This window comes from Magallana gigas, chromosome 4 (genome assembly GCF_963853765.1).
Source record: "Magallana gigas chromosome 4, xbMagGiga1.1, whole genome shotgun sequence".
Classification (NCBI taxonomy): Eukaryota; Metazoa; Mollusca; class Bivalvia; order Ostreida; family Ostreidae; genus Magallana; species Magallana gigas.
Window position 1 is genome coordinate 52,573,482 of NC_088856.1, and position 18,214 is coordinate 52,591,695.

General features: G+C 30.9%; 1 long non-coding RNA gene across 1 annotated transcript; it reads left to right on the top strand.

Annotated features, from left to right (window-relative positions):
- Positions 1 to 1,276: 1,276 nt before the first annotated feature.
- Positions 1,277 to 3,115, top strand: LOC105319946 (uncharacterized). The gene is made up of 4 exons (XR_010712690.1): positions 1,277 to 1,875; positions 2,144 to 2,244; positions 2,475 to 2,557; positions 2,820 to 3,115. It is a non-coding gene; the product is annotated as an uncharacterized lncRNA (long non-coding RNA).
- Positions 3,116 to 18,214: the final 15,099 nt, after the last annotated feature.

Here is an 18,214-nt window from a genome sequence, read left to right on the forward strand (position 1 = left end):
TTTCTAGTAACAATGGAATACGATGATGTAGTTATTTTTTTTCACTGGATGATGGAAACATTGATAATCAATGAAATGCCGTTCCAGAAGGAAGGCTTCGACTAAACACCACAACAAATCTAAAGCATACGTCTGTACTTACACTCAAGTAACACCAGTCTACAGCATAAATACACAGTGCAGTCCATCTTCAAACTGTGGCGTAAACATGTGACGTTGGCACGAGCACAACTAATTCAAATCCGATTCAGACTTCAATCCGGAATTCATTTAATATTGTATGAGTTGAAATCGTTAGCATGTGTGTTGATGGTATTTTATTGACAGGTTTAACAATTTTTAATTTTATTTACATATGAGATAACGTTAATTGGTGAAGTTTTTTTGTGGTTAGGCCAATATATGTATTTTACTGCAGCACTGTTAATATCACTTTAGTGTAATCTCGAAGGTATTTTTAGCAGTATATAAATTAAGTTTAACAATTCTCGACAAGTACTGAAGTAAATACACGTCTTGAAAAATTACATAGGCAATTTCGCCACATATGATTCTCATATGTATTGTCTTTCATATGAGAATCATATGATAATCATATGTGCATTATATGCATATCGAATCATATGAGTATCATATGTGACAGATCATATGTGAATCATATGAAGCAATATACATATGATTCACATATGAAAATTCCTTCATATGATGATCATAAGTATAACACAAGTGTAATCATATGAGAATCATATGAAAGAAATCTGTAAATAATTTCATATTATTTTTTAGTGTTTATAATTTTTTTTTTGCATATTATTAATATAATCAAATTTGAACAACATTTTTAAATGTTTACAAATCCTGTAACGTTGTATAAGCCGTATTTCGGTTTAATGTACACTAATTACACAGCTACATGTATGCATATAGTACATGTGTGTTGGCAGACATGCGTGTTAAAAGAATTAGTTTTAAAATATATGTTTACGTACACATTAACCTTTTTGAAACGAATAAGTAACCTTGAGAAAAAATTAATTCATCCAAAACAAAAAATAGAATCTCTTTCCGGGAATTGACCGGAATCGGTTTAAAATTTGTTTTGTCATAAACGTCATATTTTACGTCACCAGAAGCAGAAGATGGGATGAGAGCGATTTTATAAGTAGGTAAGATTATCATTATCCTATCCTAAATCATTAACTTAAAGTTTATTTTGCACAACAGATTTATTCAATCTGATCGTCATAAATCCACTCACCGTATCGATAATTATATATGTATGTGAGAATATAGGTACACACTTTGGGCCATGGGTGTAATATTGTAGCACAAACATTATTAATTAAGAGGATCAATCTGATGTGCAATTCATATCTTTGATAAATGTATGTTACAGTTATCAGTTTATCTGTTAAACTTCGTTATATAAACAAACATCAAAAGTGAAAGTAGAGAAAAAAAGATCGACTACCTAAGGGAAAATTCGGGTTAAAATGACGCAGAGCTACATAAATGAAAATGTTTATTCATGTCGTCGCTTCAACTGCCTGAAAACTTCTCTGACATACTGTAATTGATGCAATAATGAAATGTTAAAAAGCGAAATGTCAAATTGAATCCGAATTTTCCCGTTTAGCTACAGACAATTATAGAATTGTTTGTGTCTAACACTTTATGTTTGTATGTTTTAAAAGAAAACAAAGCAGAGAAAATCAGAAGTAATAAAGCCCAATTAAAGACGCACACAACACAGTAGGCGATTGTTATGGACAGGAAAAAAAGCAAAACTCACAGGATTGAATGATAATGTGTAGGATGAAATGATTGATCAACAGAAATCATCATGCAGAACTCATGCAGATACTGTATAGTCAGGTAAATATTTTGCTATGTAAATATGATATGTATTGCAAGTAAATTTATTGATTGATATTTTCCTTTATGAATTTATACATCTTATTTATAACTTGCATTTCTGACAAATGCAAAATGCAAAACATTCACAGTGTCAGTAAAAATATTCAGTATAATATAAACATGTAAAATTGATCACGATTTTACTATTTTTTATTATGAAAATGGTCACTCAGTGACTCTTTAAGATATACTTATTGTTGGGTTTATTAAAAAGTTTATTTTTTAGGGTTTTTGATTGCTAAGTGCTCACCAGAAAGCATGTTTTAACTGAGTAAAACTGCACACAAAGATATATACACAAATTCTGGGTTTCAAAAGATTTCAAAGGTAGCATATTTGTCAACTTTATGATAACTGTAAATTGCATTACAAGTTCATAACATTTCATTCATGGTAATTTAAAGCACTACTTGTATTTTAAAACATAGTATTTTTTTTTACGTGAATACTTTGAGATGTTTTGAAAAGATCATGTGTGTTGATTTTTTAAATTTACTTTTGATTTAAGAATAGTTAGGTACCACTATGTTCATTAAATGTTCAATTATTCATTTTAGTAAATTGTTGAAAAAGGATCATGTGCACTACGATCTTAACCTGATTCTTCTGAGGGATTCATTGGTCCAGACTTTTGATTAAGGTAAGTATTATATGGCTGCTATCAAAAAAATTGTTTTTTTTCATTCAGTTCCAAATAAATTCAAGAGTTATTGAGAGATTCAAGAGCATGAGCATATGCAAAGGTATTTAAAAATAAACTAATAAAGTCTACTATCTTTCAGGTGAATTGCTTTATTCTCATTTATTATAAGTTGATTTAAAGATGTATGGTTGCAGGAATATTGTACATTATGACATACACTTAGTCTATAGTTTTTAAACATTTTTTCATCATTTTGAAGGGACCATACATATATTCTAAAGAAAATTTAGTTAGCAACCAAGGAGATACTGAAGAATTATAAAGAGATACTAGTACTTATTTTAAGAAGATTCTGGCCATTATTCCATTTCATTACCATGGACAGCAAGCAGATAAACAAGAGAAAAGGACTAAACACGTGAAATTCTCCAGTTCAGCTCAGAGATTTCTAAAATTGCTTATACTAAATTTTTAGCTTTGTTATATACACTTTAATGATTTTGGTATATTTACTCATGATATGACCTCATTGGTATACATGACAGTACTTATACATTTATGAAATCAAATGTCCAATAATATGTATTCTTAAGTATAATATATGTATCGACAAATGCTAATAGCTTTTTTTTCTATATTCTTTGAATAATTTAATTATGTGCACTGTGTAAAATAAGCTATTTCTTTGTATGGAAAATAAGTCATTTGAGGGATAGATCTGTAGAATAATATAATTGTGCCTACAAACTTTAGAAATATATTGATAAATTTTATCGAATGCAGAAATACCTTATTTTCTGTGTGCACAAGTGTATATTTTCCTTTTGATAAATTTGAAAACCCCACATATGTATGTTTCATATGATTTACATATGATGCCCCTTTCATATGATTCTCATATGAAAATAATTTCTAACACACATAAAGTTTCCTATGTTAATCATATGAAAGGGCTACCATATGTAAATCATATGTGCATCATATGTGTATCATATATGGATCATATGATTTGTTACATATGATACACATATGATGCCCTTTTTCATGATACATGATATGTGAATCATATGTGGCGAAGTTGCCTGTATACATGTAATAAAACAATTCTTTGAAATTTCAAGTGAAATTCACATGAATCAATTCCCCCAAATTTTACGTGAAAGGGATTTCACGTTAAAATTGTGTGTAAATCATGTGAACTTTCACATGATTTTCACGTGAAGTTTTTTCATTTGAAATTCACATGAACAATTTCACGTAAATTTCATTTCATACGAATTTCTCGTGAAATTGGTGTTAATTTCACATGAAGCTTTACTTGAAGCTCTTTTCGCGTGAATTTCACGTGATGCACAATTGGCTGTGTATTCATGAGGCTTACCGAGCGAATATACCCCTTTTAGCGAGTTGGATAAAGCAAATATAAAATCACACAATCATAGATGTTCTATTCATCTCATAAGTTTTTATTAAAATTTTTTGAAATATCACCTTAAATGACACGATTTTTTTTAAGACTAACCAATGATGCAACGTTGTGCTATGCATTTATTATGACCTTGAGAGACACAATTTAGTTCGTAATTTCGGAGATATGTATACTGTTTTAATGCATTATAAAGATTGAAGTAATTTCTTATCACTAAAGGTTTTTTCTTAGAACTTTGTAACTTAATTAAATACCCATACTGAATACTCAAGTAGTCAGGTTGATTGATATACTCAGAGTTGCTTATGCTCGTCACTTTAAATCGACTCGAACAAGGAACAGTTGTTGGTGTTTTATAAACTAAACACCTATGATTTGTAGTTGAAAATACTGAATAAGAATGCTCAATTGTGGTGGATTTAAGACATTCTTCGGTAAGTTCTAGTACAGAAGCAGAATTAAACCGTTCTGTTCAAATCGAGTCAACGTGATTTGCAGTTTAAATAACTACACATCTGCGTTTTTCTTCATATTTGTAATTTAAATCTTCGACAAAATTCATTTTAACGAGGCCGAGTACAGAACGAGCACGCACGCTTTCGCGCAGCGTTTCATTTGTATTGTGACGTCATCTTTTTGCTTTGTTAACGCCATGGCGTGATAATTTCAACAGCAGATATTCAGCGAAATTTGTTGAAAATAGCTCGTTTGATGCGTAAAATTAATGTTATATTGTGGAATAAACATAAATGTCTTGAAGTATAAGCTATATCCGGGCTCGGGTCGAAAACGTGAAGAGGGTTCTGCAAGCCTAGCCCACTGTCACGTTTTCTTAACCCACCTAAATATAGCTTAATTCATATATTTCAAGACAGTAACCATGTAATTTATATTAATGACCCTTATTATGTGATGTTATATATTTATTTATTACTTAAATATATCTGAATGTTCTAATAAATCTATAAAGATCACCATTTCCGCCTTTATCAAATAAAAAATAGCCATTATCTGACAAATCTGGGAAATTGGGCATACAAAAATAAACTTTGATAAGACCCCTGGAACAAACCAGGAGGTAAAAAAAAAAATTTGTTTGACTATTTGATGCCTTATAGCAATAATGTTAATGTGTAGAACAGAAAAAGAAATCCCTAGGGCAGAAGTTTAAAAAAAAAATGTAAAAAATGTGCAAAATTGATACATTTCAAGCAAAATCCCATAGGGTCCTATGTTAAAAATTAACAAATTTTGAGATGACCCCTTAAACAAACGATGTGGTAAATGTCTTTTTTTTTTATCTAAAAATAATGATTATATTAGTAGAAATTCATGTAAAAAATTTCATTAAAAAATCTAGGGCAGAAAAAATTAGACCCGGCCTCGTTACTATTTTTAATAGTGAAAATAGTCATGTGGAATATATAGGAATATCTTCAAAAATAGATCACAGAAGCGTTAAAGCGAACGGCTGTATCAAAATAGTTTGGACCGGAATTATTTGATAAAGCATCATCCGATTGATAACGCAAAGATTTATCACAAAAGACATATACACCACACGTATGAGATAAAAAGTTTTATTAAAATTTGATTTAGATACGATAGCGGTACATATATAAAAAATGGTTAAAAATGAGCACAGATATTTGACCATATCAAATATATAGTCCATTATGAAAATGAAGTTAAAACAATTTTTCTAAAAAAAAACATAATATAATGTAAAGATTCTTTTTGCTAAACGAATTATACATTACTATTTTCATTCACACTGTGATGTGTTATATATGTTATATATGTATTTGTTCAGTTTGTTAATACGAAGGTCATTAAAAAATGAAGATTTTGCCATAAATTTTTACTTAACGTCATATTTCTACTAAATTTTATAGACATTGTTCAAGAAATTAGAAATCATTCTTTTAGTATTATGATGTGATAATTTTGGTCGAGGCGTGGTCAAAACCAATAAACCCCGAAAGGCTTAATGATAGATTTGATCACGCCCCGATCGAAATTATCACATCATAATATTAGAAAAATGATTTCTTATTACTTATATAATTTTTAGACATTGTACGATTCAATATTTAAATAAAAATAAGCAAACCCCGCTGGTGCCCCAATTATACATCATTTGAAGTTATGGTTATGGGGTATATAGTTCAAAATTGATACTTAGTGTTATCACAGGCAAAGACACTGGACAATGTCATTTTTCCGCAAAAGTTTCAAATATTTTGAAAGTATATATATATATATATATATATATATATATATATATATATATATATATATATATATATATATATATATATATATAAGAAGCACTAGCAAACCAACAACACTCGTTATCTAAAGTGTCGGATCAAAAGATACAAGGTTATAAGATGAGATATAAAAAAGCACTAAAAATAACCAACGACACGAACAATAAGGTAAAATATTGTCGAATTTTCGGGACAACCCGTCCCTTCTTCAGGACAACAAAATAAAAACTACATAAGAAAGAAGAAAAACATCTACAAAACTAGCACTAAACTAAACTAAATAATATATAAAAACTAGATATTGTTTAAACACCGGATCAAAACGTGGCAGCTACATCTTTATATTTAAGAATTCGAGCCCGACTGTTTGGACTGACTTCACTGGTTCCCCCCGGAGGTTGTAAATTCTTATCATTTTGTCCTCACCACACGTCCAAATTTCATCACTCAGACAGGACACACTGCTTAATTTGTTTTCTCCAAACTCAGTTTTTATATATCTGGTGATCCGAGGTTCATCACTGAGCAGGCTTCCCAGGAAAGAGGACTCAGCATCGATAGATAACACTGATAAAGAACCAAGTTGTTGACAAAGCTGATTTTTGTTTATATTTTGAAGAGTGAAATGTGGTAAAGAAATCGTGAGTTTAGGAAGCACTCTTATGAATTCTGCACTCCTCGATTTGTAGGCAGTTACACGTCTGACATCATTGGAGTTAAGTAACTTATTAAGATCAGCAATGCTTTGTGTGATTTTAGAATTGATGCGTGTGATTTCATTTTCCTGTTCGTTTAGGACAGCCAGGTTTTTTATGTCCATTTCATCAACATCTAATTTCAGTTTCTTATTCAGATCTGGTTTTCTAGCTTGAATCTTAGATGCAATCTCTTGGTATTTAGGAAAAATGGACTTTTCTAGTTCTTCTAAATCTTTTTGAATGATATTCTTTTTGCCGTCGACAATTTTGATAAGTTCAATAAATGTATGCCCTCGGTGATTTTCACAGGAAGCACATTTTGTACAAATAGGAATGTCACATTGTTCTTATGTTTGAGGAATGTTTGGGGCGTTTAGAAGTAGATCCCCTCTTTTCAAATGACACCACTTCGTGCTTTTGGGATTCATCAGAGATATGTTCCCCCCACACAGGTTTTACACAGATGTATGTGACAAATATCACAGTACATATAGGGGCCCGGGGTCTTACAAATTTGACAGCGTAACACATCCTGGGCCCAGTTTCGATGGGTGTCCATGCTTAGATAACTTGATTTGTTCTGCTAAAAAAATCAAAGATAATGAATTAAATGCCTCATTATAAGATTTAAACTGTATTTGGGAGTTGATTTTTAATCAACTCTCCTATGCAGTCACTCGGACAAACCGAAAGTGAAACAGTGTTTGGACCTCAGCACAAATCATTGCTCCTGACAAGACTTAGTTCTTGAAAATAATTGATGAATTCGATGTAATGTATGCTGAAGCATTGTTTTTCAAGGAATATTATTTTCAAATACCTTACAAATAGTCAGATTTTAAATGGTACGAACAATTTAAATATTCTTTGTAGTCGTATGTATTCCTACGCCAGAGTTCAATATAGTCTCGTTCAACTCGACGCTCGGCTGTCTCCGTAAACCCTTGTCGGAGATTTACGGTGTCAGCCGAGCGTTTGGTTGAACGAGACTAGAGTTCAATATTGCTTGGATCCATACAATTTTCGAGAAATATTTCTACCACTGATACATAGTTTGAGTGAATTAATTTTATCTTTAAATATTATTTAACATGATTCATATGGAGGTTTCTCGACATTCTAGTCGAAAAAGTTTTTAAATTCATATTATAAAAATATGCGTAATTCAAATTAGAAACTACGTATACATGTACTTGTCATGCAAAATAACATATCATTGATTTTAAAATAAATAAACATCGACAAAATCAACTCCCGTCAGTTCTTCAGCTCTTTGATTTTTTATGGTTATCTGAATACAGTTTTGTTTATAACTCTCCAGCTAACCAATAACGTCATGCCGTCATGAAATGCATAGACAACATTATTTGTATACTGAAATAATAGTAGAAAGAAGGCGCAGGTATATAATTTGAATGAGAGCATATTGTATTCTTTATTTTCTTGCCTAATGCATTAATCATTTGAACATGTTTTATGCTTAATGAATTAAATTATCATCATTGTAATTTGGATTCTCTCACCAAAGGGTATTAAACGCAACCTTTACTTGCACCTCTGTCATCGCCCGATGTACAAACCTAACCTAGACAAGATATAATTAAAGTTAATGTTGTGTTAAAGTCAAGAGGGTCCTATAAGGCTTTAATAAAACATAACGATGGCGTCGGTTCCATGCTTCTTTAATTGTGTGTTCCTTCACATAAATTGATGACATCATACACATGAATATAATAGGGGTCGTTTCAAAACATACAAATGATACAAATGTTATTACTTTTTCATTTACTAACATGATTTAAACAAAATACAGATCAAATACCTGTTTACATTTCATGGCTACTATGAGAAAATATAATGCATCATTTACCCCCCAAAAAACCCAAAAACCAACAACCCTAAATCCTATTTTCTGTGACTTGAATTTTTTGTTGCTATTAAAACATTTTAAAGGTTTTATATTTAGTTCTGGGTTTTTTGAATTTCTGCGATTCAATTAAACCGATTTGTTCTATATAACTTCTAGAACCATACGCATAGAGATGTTTGCTCCTATTTCAAAGTATGTGGATTTGTCTACGGGAATATTCTTATTATGTCAAACACTGCTTGATTATTTAAATACCAAGTAATTGAAGATTAATCATTGTATCCTGGATCTAAAGTCTCAATAGTTTATTCCATATTTACTTAATCAGTCATCCGTTAAAACCCACATAAGTTTGTGATGAATGGTAGTGTAACAATTGTCGGTAGAGCATTAATCGGATACTGGTATCACATCTTGTGATCTCATGTCTGATTATATATTTACATTTATTTTCATCCCCTCATAAATAAAAATAATTTATTTTTGTGATAATAACGCACAACACAAAAAACAAATTACAAAATCTGGAGGGCATGTGTATTTTTTCTTCATGCTTTCTCGAAGAACCTCTTGACAAACCGGAACACGACCTAATATCTCACTAACGTTCATAAACATTTCACTGATGTAAACATTTCTTAACAGTTAAAGGGACATGGTGACGAATCAGTTTGTTTATATGTTCAACTGAATAAGTTTCAATGACCTTAATACTAGTAGGCGATGACTTATGATATTCGTGAAACCTTCCGTATGATGAAATTAGGTATATTTCTTCTTATGTCCGTTGTTATAATCAAAAAGTAAAACATTATTTTAATCATACTGGGGGTTATATTTTTATTTCATTGATTAACAGAATTCAAAATAACATTGTGTAATTAAAATCATTAGCTTTGTGCACTATTTTGTCAGCATAATTGGCTTTCCCAATGGCTCTTTCGTGAATTGCGCATTAATTTATTCGCAGAAATTTTGAATTAAAATCATGATTGCAGGAATGGATTAATGATTAAAAATTTATCTAACTTTTAAACTATACTTTTTTCGAGGATGTTATCTCATAATTACATTAATTTGTGTGCAATCGAAATTTCATTACTGGCTAGTGAGCCTGTTATGCAATATGTATGCACACACCATTGCAGGTATGAGAATACATCTTTAAAAAATAATGATTCAATGCTTTATTACACGATTTTTAAATAAAAACGTTAATAATTAATAATTCAGGTATCATTTGTGGGTGTATATGGAAATATAGATACGTTAAAGTCTGAGTAAAAGCTGATTATACATGTACAGGATCAATTGGACTGTCAATGTATGGAATGAGCTAATCGAAAAATTGGTATATTTTATCACCCGCTCTTTTGATTTGGTCACCCTGGTGTATTGTAGGTAATTTAAGAAAACCAAAAAGATCTGGCAGTCAAAAATATGATGAAAAGGTAAGTTTACGTTATATAAAATGACAAAATGATTAGAAAGCATTGAAGCTTTATTCATATGATATACTTATAAAAGTTACATTTTTTCATTTCATTTTTAACACTGTAATTGGTCTAAATGTAGAAGTCGCTAGGACTGTACAGTGGCCCACACTAGGGCATAGTGCTGTTCAGTAGAAATGTACAGTGAGGTAAAATCAATATAGAGTAGATGTCAGACAATGTCAGTCAAATTTTGGGAATATCAGTGGATTTTGAATTCAGTAGTGTCACCTGACGTAATCGATATGCAGAAAAATCGCAGGCTAGGGTTATATGGCAATTTCACTAATTTCACTAAATCATGAGAAATATAAGTGTTTCCAAGAGGGCAATATAACTGTCTGGGCAAGATAGAGCAGTTATTGAGTAAAGTACCAAAAGTGTATTATTTGGGACATGGCGAGAAAACTTATTAGAATATGTTTAATCATTAATTATTATGACGAGAACACAAAGCAAACTTGCGCATTAGCTTTATCAGATAATAACGACAAAAAAGCATTACTAAAATACACATTTGTAATACAAAGTCATGTAAATTTTAGCGAGTAGCAATCATATTAATTGAAATGTTAAAACATTTATAAACAGGCAGTAAATGACTACAAATTAGAAAACAGAGAACAGGTAACGGGTAACGGGTAGCTAATAAAATGTTCACAAAATTCAGAATACTCAAGCCAAACTCCTTTGAAACAAAGTTGTGGTACAAACAGTGTGAGAAAACATATGAGCTTTTTCCATGTACATGCCTGATAGTTCCCTTTTTATCAACATTCTAGCAAGTTCTAGCTATTCTAACTATTCAAAAAGTAATATTTAGCCTTTTCCTGATATTGCTTTTATGAAGACACAAGCGATGGCATAAGAAAAATCGATAATAAAATATTCATATAATAGGTTATACACATTGAGTATTTTCTTCGTTCTGAATACGGTAGAACAGATTTATTTCTTTTCATCTCATATGTATTTATTCGTTTTTGGATTTTTCTATTTCGTTTTTGTACAGTACATCCTTATTACTCATACTAATATTACTCATCTGAAGTTTAGTTTCAACTTATTATCAAATAAATTTGATTTTCTTTTAGTATAAGTAACCGTTTAAACTTAGTGTAATATTTCATTTTCAACGTTGTCAACCAATCCAGCGTATATCAGCTGCATCTTTTGGTATCTTCAAATCATATTTACTTATGTATTTATTTACTACCATGATGATGATAAGAGCACCTAATTGTTTGATGCAAAGATTATACTTTATCATATTTTTGTGATAAAACTTACGATAGTAATTTCTAAAACTTGTTTGTAGTTCAAATAATACATTGTTACAAAACATGTTTTTATCTAATAAATGAATACTGGTGTAACGGTTGCTTTTTGTCAACAGAATATAGAAGCCAAACATATTGAATGCACGTACAAGACTGCATTTTGTTTAATGTATTTTTACTTTGTTTATAGGTCAATGCTTAAACAAGTTTTAATAAATCTGTCGAATAAAACGGCTGTCTACGGATGTCCGGTTACATAGATATATAATCTATGGCCGTATACTTTAGATGTAAAATGATATATAGTTCATGGTTAATCTAATTTTATTGGATTTTTTCAATAAAATCTTGATTATGCCCTTTTGATAATGTGTGCAATATAAATGCATGCCTTATTTATTTCTCATAGACAGGAGGGTTAATAAAATATATCCCTGAAATATACAGGTCCACATTAATTCTATTTCCTTATAAATGTTTCTTTTTTCTTTTAAATAGAACAATTAAGTAATGTTCATTGTGAAGTTTTGTAAATATTGGGTTCATGTATTAGTAGAGTGGTAATCAAATTCATATATATGTATCATATTTAAATACGATACTTGTGAATTCAGGTTTCAATATTCTATTCAATAAGTGATTCTTTAAAATAGTTTACCGTCTTTAAACATAAGTAAAAAGTCCCAAATGTCAAAGCCATATAATTATTATGCCTGAAATAGGGAGGGGCACAAAAACTGCAATTACAAATATCTCTTATTTTCATAGTTCAAATATAAAATTAGAATTGATCTGCACTTAATGGGTTTTATATAATTATAACTCAATATAATATAAGATAAATCACACGCATTCATTATTAAATTCTAATGGTGTCAAATTGATTTTTGAATTAGAAGTAAACAACATGTACGAACCTTGTCTTCCATCATCGCGACATCTGCGCGTCCTTAAAAACTATGTAATACAGTTTGAGTTGATTAAATAAATAAATGCAAGAAATGCTTATCAGTACCTTTTAAAAATGGATGTTTATTGGATCTACAGATATAGAATTAAAGGTGTCTTTGATTTACAATTTAAATCCTTCTCTTCCTCTAAAAATGGAAAAAGTGACAGTTTTATGATAGTATGAAGAGTAAGAAAACTATGACCCTGATCGAACGGTTGCCAATAAAGTGTTTTATTTCTGTTTACACAACATATATATTGTCGAAAGGTTTTTGATCGTGTAAGAAATCGTTCATAGCAAACCCTAGATACGCTGGAATCTTAAAATGTTATTGGAAATGCACTCTTAATATTTTTATTTAACAAAATTTGACAGATATGCTATATGCATATAGTCTTGATTGAAGTCACCATTTCGTACGTAAGTTTTATGGTCGATACATCGACATTGTTAGATATACAATCTTCGTTCTTCCTAGTCGAGTGCTGACTGACGGTTTTCATACGTATTGTTAGGCCATTATTAATTACCGAAATGTTTGCGGAGTTTCCGTTTCCCCGATCACGACAAAGAGCAGCCAGCGGATGTGACCTGTCAACAGAGAAGCTGACTCCTCCATGGCACCTGATCCTACCTTTGATATTTGTATGCGTTTGTGTTTGCGTTTGCTCGGCTCCTGTTTTGTATTTTTCGTTCGGACTTTTGATTTAGTGCCACATTGTATGCAGTCCATGTACAATATCAACAGACAGTATCAATTGTTCTTGTCGTTTGCCATTTTAGTGCTTTATATTTTCAGTTTACTGGCTTAGTATCTATTAATTAAATCTGACATTTGATAACTTCCATAGACAGCGTTTATATGTTCAAATAAGAAAAATTGCTGCCTCTTTTCACATTTCAACATAGTTATATTATTGGCAACAATTATTAAGGTAACCTTGGAAGACGATCTCGTATTTAAATCATGTATACCTTTTATAAATTAATCAAAACACATCAACCTCATATAAAATATTTACAGCCAATCAAATTTAATGTATTCAAATTTGTCTCCACATTATTCAACTACTATAGTATTAACGTACTTATGAACTACATTGATTTTTTAAAAATAGATTTATTTTCTCTGGATACCCCTTCATTTTATCAAAACATGTATGTCTTTGTTTCCTCTAGTGTTGCTGTATTTTTTATTTCAATTATTTTCACATTTTATTTCTAAAAGAACATGTATGTTAGATGATTGCAATATAAACAATTTGTTATTGAAACAACGAAAAGCTTTATTTTGTGGTTCATGCGGGATTTAATGGTGGCGATATGGCAGAAAAATACATAACTCGTGTTACTCAGTGACAAATATGTGTTGCGTTTTGTATATGGTATATCCAAACTTTCATCAAGATGTGGACAAGGTATTATTAATGGAACTCAACTCGGTTTATTAAAAAATTTAAAATCGCATCGCTATCACTAAGAATAGGCAGTATAACATCCCATTCTATGCATCATGCTACCTCTCTGATAGCAAGGTTATCTTGTGTTATAAAACGAAAGGACGAGATGGTTTAACACAAAGTAAAAACTTAAGTAAAATGTATTTTGCGTGTTTTACAGACAATTAAATGGATTTAACTTCTTTTAGAACAAATATGGTTGATGTAAAGGTAGATGAGTTTTAACGAAGAGTTATGCAAAAAGCAGATAATCAAAATTTTATAATTACATGCATATTTCTCCTATAGACTATATGATATTGACAAAAGCTTTCAAATGTTAAAAGTTGATTATGATGTGGAAATCAGACCTTGTGATTACGTAATGAATAAAACCCAGCTTTTACTTCAGCCTTTCATCTTGCCTTTGGTTAGAGAAGCAGTAAAGGAAACATTTAATGTTATCTGAAGATTTTTTAGCCACAGAATTTAACAGCTTGTTATAAAAATGACCATAAATGGTTACTATTAGGTAGATATCAAAAGGTTGACTGCAATTCAGCAACATGCAATGACAGCTCATTATCACCATTTCATTCTTGCACCGATAAAAAAATGAGTATACTTTTATTAGTGCAAGGGAAATCCATAAATGAAGAAAGCTTGCAGAGAACATCAAACACAAGATATAAACATTGCATTTTTGCTGTCTAGACAATACAGAAGAGAGCAGAACTTTGCATGATATACGTAAATAAATGGCACCATATGCTTAATATCAGAGTAACACGTGCAGAAAACTGAGGGAATATTTGCAGATATAAATCATAGTTAGTCGTTTTGGCTGTTGTCTACAACCAGAAGCAAAATACGGTGGAATCATTACAATTCGCTGTGGCTCAATTTTCGTGGGATTTGTGGGTAACCCTCCTCCAAGAATTTACATCCTTCACGTAAACGAATTTTTAGTTTAACATATTTTCTTATAAGTTCTCATAAGTTTCTAAAAATCAGTCATTTGAGAAATGTACAAGTCAGTTCAGAAAGTGAAGCAAAATTTTGTTTGAAAAAAGAGATTTGCTTGAGATCTTATGAAAATATTCAGCCTATTTGAAGGTTTTAACTATTTAGACTGGACCCAAACAATATATATATATATCTAAGTGCGTTAATACTGATTAAATTAACGCACTTTGACAACATATTTTGAAAGTGAATTGAATTGGTCCACAATTTAACGCACTTTTAAACGGTAATTTTTCAAAGCGTGTTGTAATATTGGTATCAGGAAGGGTCAAAGATAAAAGTTTTATACATAACACTCACAACACAACACAAAAAAATAAATAAAATTCTTTATAGATTTTGTTTTGCCTCGGACTAGAATGTCTCGACGTCATTGGATGAATGGCGTCACGTGGTTGCCTGATAAATTTCTATACAGGGCAGGCGTCAAAATGTATACGGCAACATGGCGGACGTAACGTTATTTGAGCTGATATTTTACACAAACGTTCAACCATACGTTTAATTTTTACTACATAACTATTTTAAATATCGTGAACTATAATTGCTGTATTTTGTGATTTTTATATCTTTGAAAATAAAGTCTTTCATAAGAATATATTTTATTGGTTTACATTTTTTTTATGTACAAAAATATATTGTAGTTTTTCAGAAATATATTTTTTTGATATTTGCCATTTTTTAGGGAAACATTTTTTATGAAACTTTTGCAAGCCAAAAAAGTAGTTTAAACCTCAGTAATCTATAAAATCTATAAAAAAAAAACCCAAAAACCCCAAAACCAAAACAAAACATTATTCCTAACCTTTACGTAGAATGCATGCTTTTTTGTTAACACATTAAATAAAAGCAGTCATGATATATGATATAAATATATTGTCAAATTGTTGACAATTAATAATTTTAACATTTTCAAATTGTCATGATCAACATGCATCCATGTACATAAAAATCGAAACGCTGTCAATTTGGTCATTTTCTGACACATGATGTCCTACAATTCAAATATTCATTCTATTCACATAGGTTTTTTTTTAGTTAGAGTAAGTTAGCTACTAGTAACTTTTCAATACTTACTGTCTCTTAGAAGTAAGAAAAGCCAGCTACTAAAAACTGGCTACAAAACGAAATAAAAACTGGCTACTAGTAACTTGTTACCTGTACCTCGTTACAATTTTTTTTACTTTTAAATTTGTTCATTTGATAAAGTATAAAGATATCAACTAGTGTTGTTAATATAAAGCTTTTTTAAAGGCATCCACGTGATAATACAATACAATTACCCAGATATCTCTTGTATTCTCATCAGCTTCTTGTCTCCATACAAATATATTTATTTTTCCTTTTTTTCATATATATTTTTCTTTTGTCTTATTTTTTTTCTTTTTTTTTTTTAGATCTGCTTTATATCTTTGACTCATGAGGCTGTACATGTAGACTACACGTGATAATACATTAAATAAAAATGCTCAAATATCTAACTTAATCTTGTCAGTTACTAGTGCATTTCTTAACAAATATCAATATTTTTAGACAATTTTCTATATATAACTCAAGTAGCTATAAACATAAGTTAAAATTATCAACAACTGTTTCCTCAGATATCTCACTTAATCTTGTCAGCTACTAGTAGTGCAGCGGATAGTGGATGAAATATTTCACTTGTGGAGACAAGCACCAAATTTTGCATGAAGGTTCCTTGATCATTACTTGAATAAAAAATATCGTTGGCCATTCAAGTTTTGGTCATTTTCAAGATGGCCGCCTCTTATTTCAAACTGGCGTCTTTTTTCATAATGTTTTCATGATATTTTAAATATTTATGGGTAATGTTTTTATTTTCTGTGAAATTATGAAAAAGAATTTGTTGTATGATATAATTTGATGTTCATTTCATATATGAACACTCTGCCCATGCGTTTAAAACATGCTGCAGCTCATTTTTGAATGTACATGATCTAATCGTCTAAGCAGCTGCATTGCAAAGAGCAGTGCAAAATAATTCGGACTGGAAACATTTGCATTCCCCAGAACAACAAATATTACATCAACATTTCAGTAGTTCTTAACATGAAGCCACCTTTGGTGGTAAGGATGTCCAGTGTGAAATCCGAAAACCATAATCTTTATCCCAACCCCATCTGGAAGGGGATGGTAAGTTTTGTCACTTGCATTGTGACCCAATGTATTTTTAGCTTGCAATACAGATCTCTCAATACGTTCTACAAGAGCAGCTCTTGAGGGATCGAGGGATGCCATTGTACGGACGCTGCTTACGAGCAAAGAGGTCACGGCGCGTGGCGGCTGGACCGAACGTACATGACGTGTACAAATTGATTATATGTTCTGTCACACTGTCACAAGGTGAACTTAATAATCTGAATACCTCTGTAACGCTCTCAAACACATTTCAGCCTGCCATGCTGTCATTTTACCACTTTACTTGTCCTATCAAATATGGACTATGTATCACAATCCGTGAATACATGAAAGAATTAAAGTGCTTTTGATCAACACCCCCACCAATAACAACAACAATCTGTATCCGAACTTGAATTGATACTACCCAAGGCTGCATGTTTTCTATGTAGAAACATACAAGTGTCAGCTTTTTCATGGTTTCAAAATGATACAAAGTCTATATCTATAGCTCTATTACTGACAACAATTTTTTCTTAGTATATAGTATATTATAGTAGTTACTGTCGTTATAATTGCAGATACGATTTTGTTTGCTAAAACCCAATAGTTCAGTGTTTTTCGCGATACACCGAAGAAAAGATTTCCAAGTCTAGTGTTTCCAGTTACCTGCCCTCTAGATTCTTTGACAGTTAGCAATATCGCACTATCATCACCTTTTACAATTGCAGTGTTTTGCTCATGGGCTTGTGCAATGGCTATGCTTGAAAAATTCAGTGATTCAGTTTTTCTAAAGTTAAAAACAAAGAGCTGATTCTTCAAAGACATAGTAAGCAAATTTAGAAGATGACTGTAGCCTGTTTTCTAGACTCTTCTTTCTGTCAGAGCAATTTGATTTACAAGAATTTTTGGAATATGAAAATCAGAAGTTCCCTCCTCGCTTTCTCAAAATGTGTTTTTTAATACTGGAGTGAAATCTCAGTCGATGCCTATTTTGGAAGCTAGTCAAGTATTGCCAAACAGTGTACCGACAGTTCCCTCACTTGTTAATGACG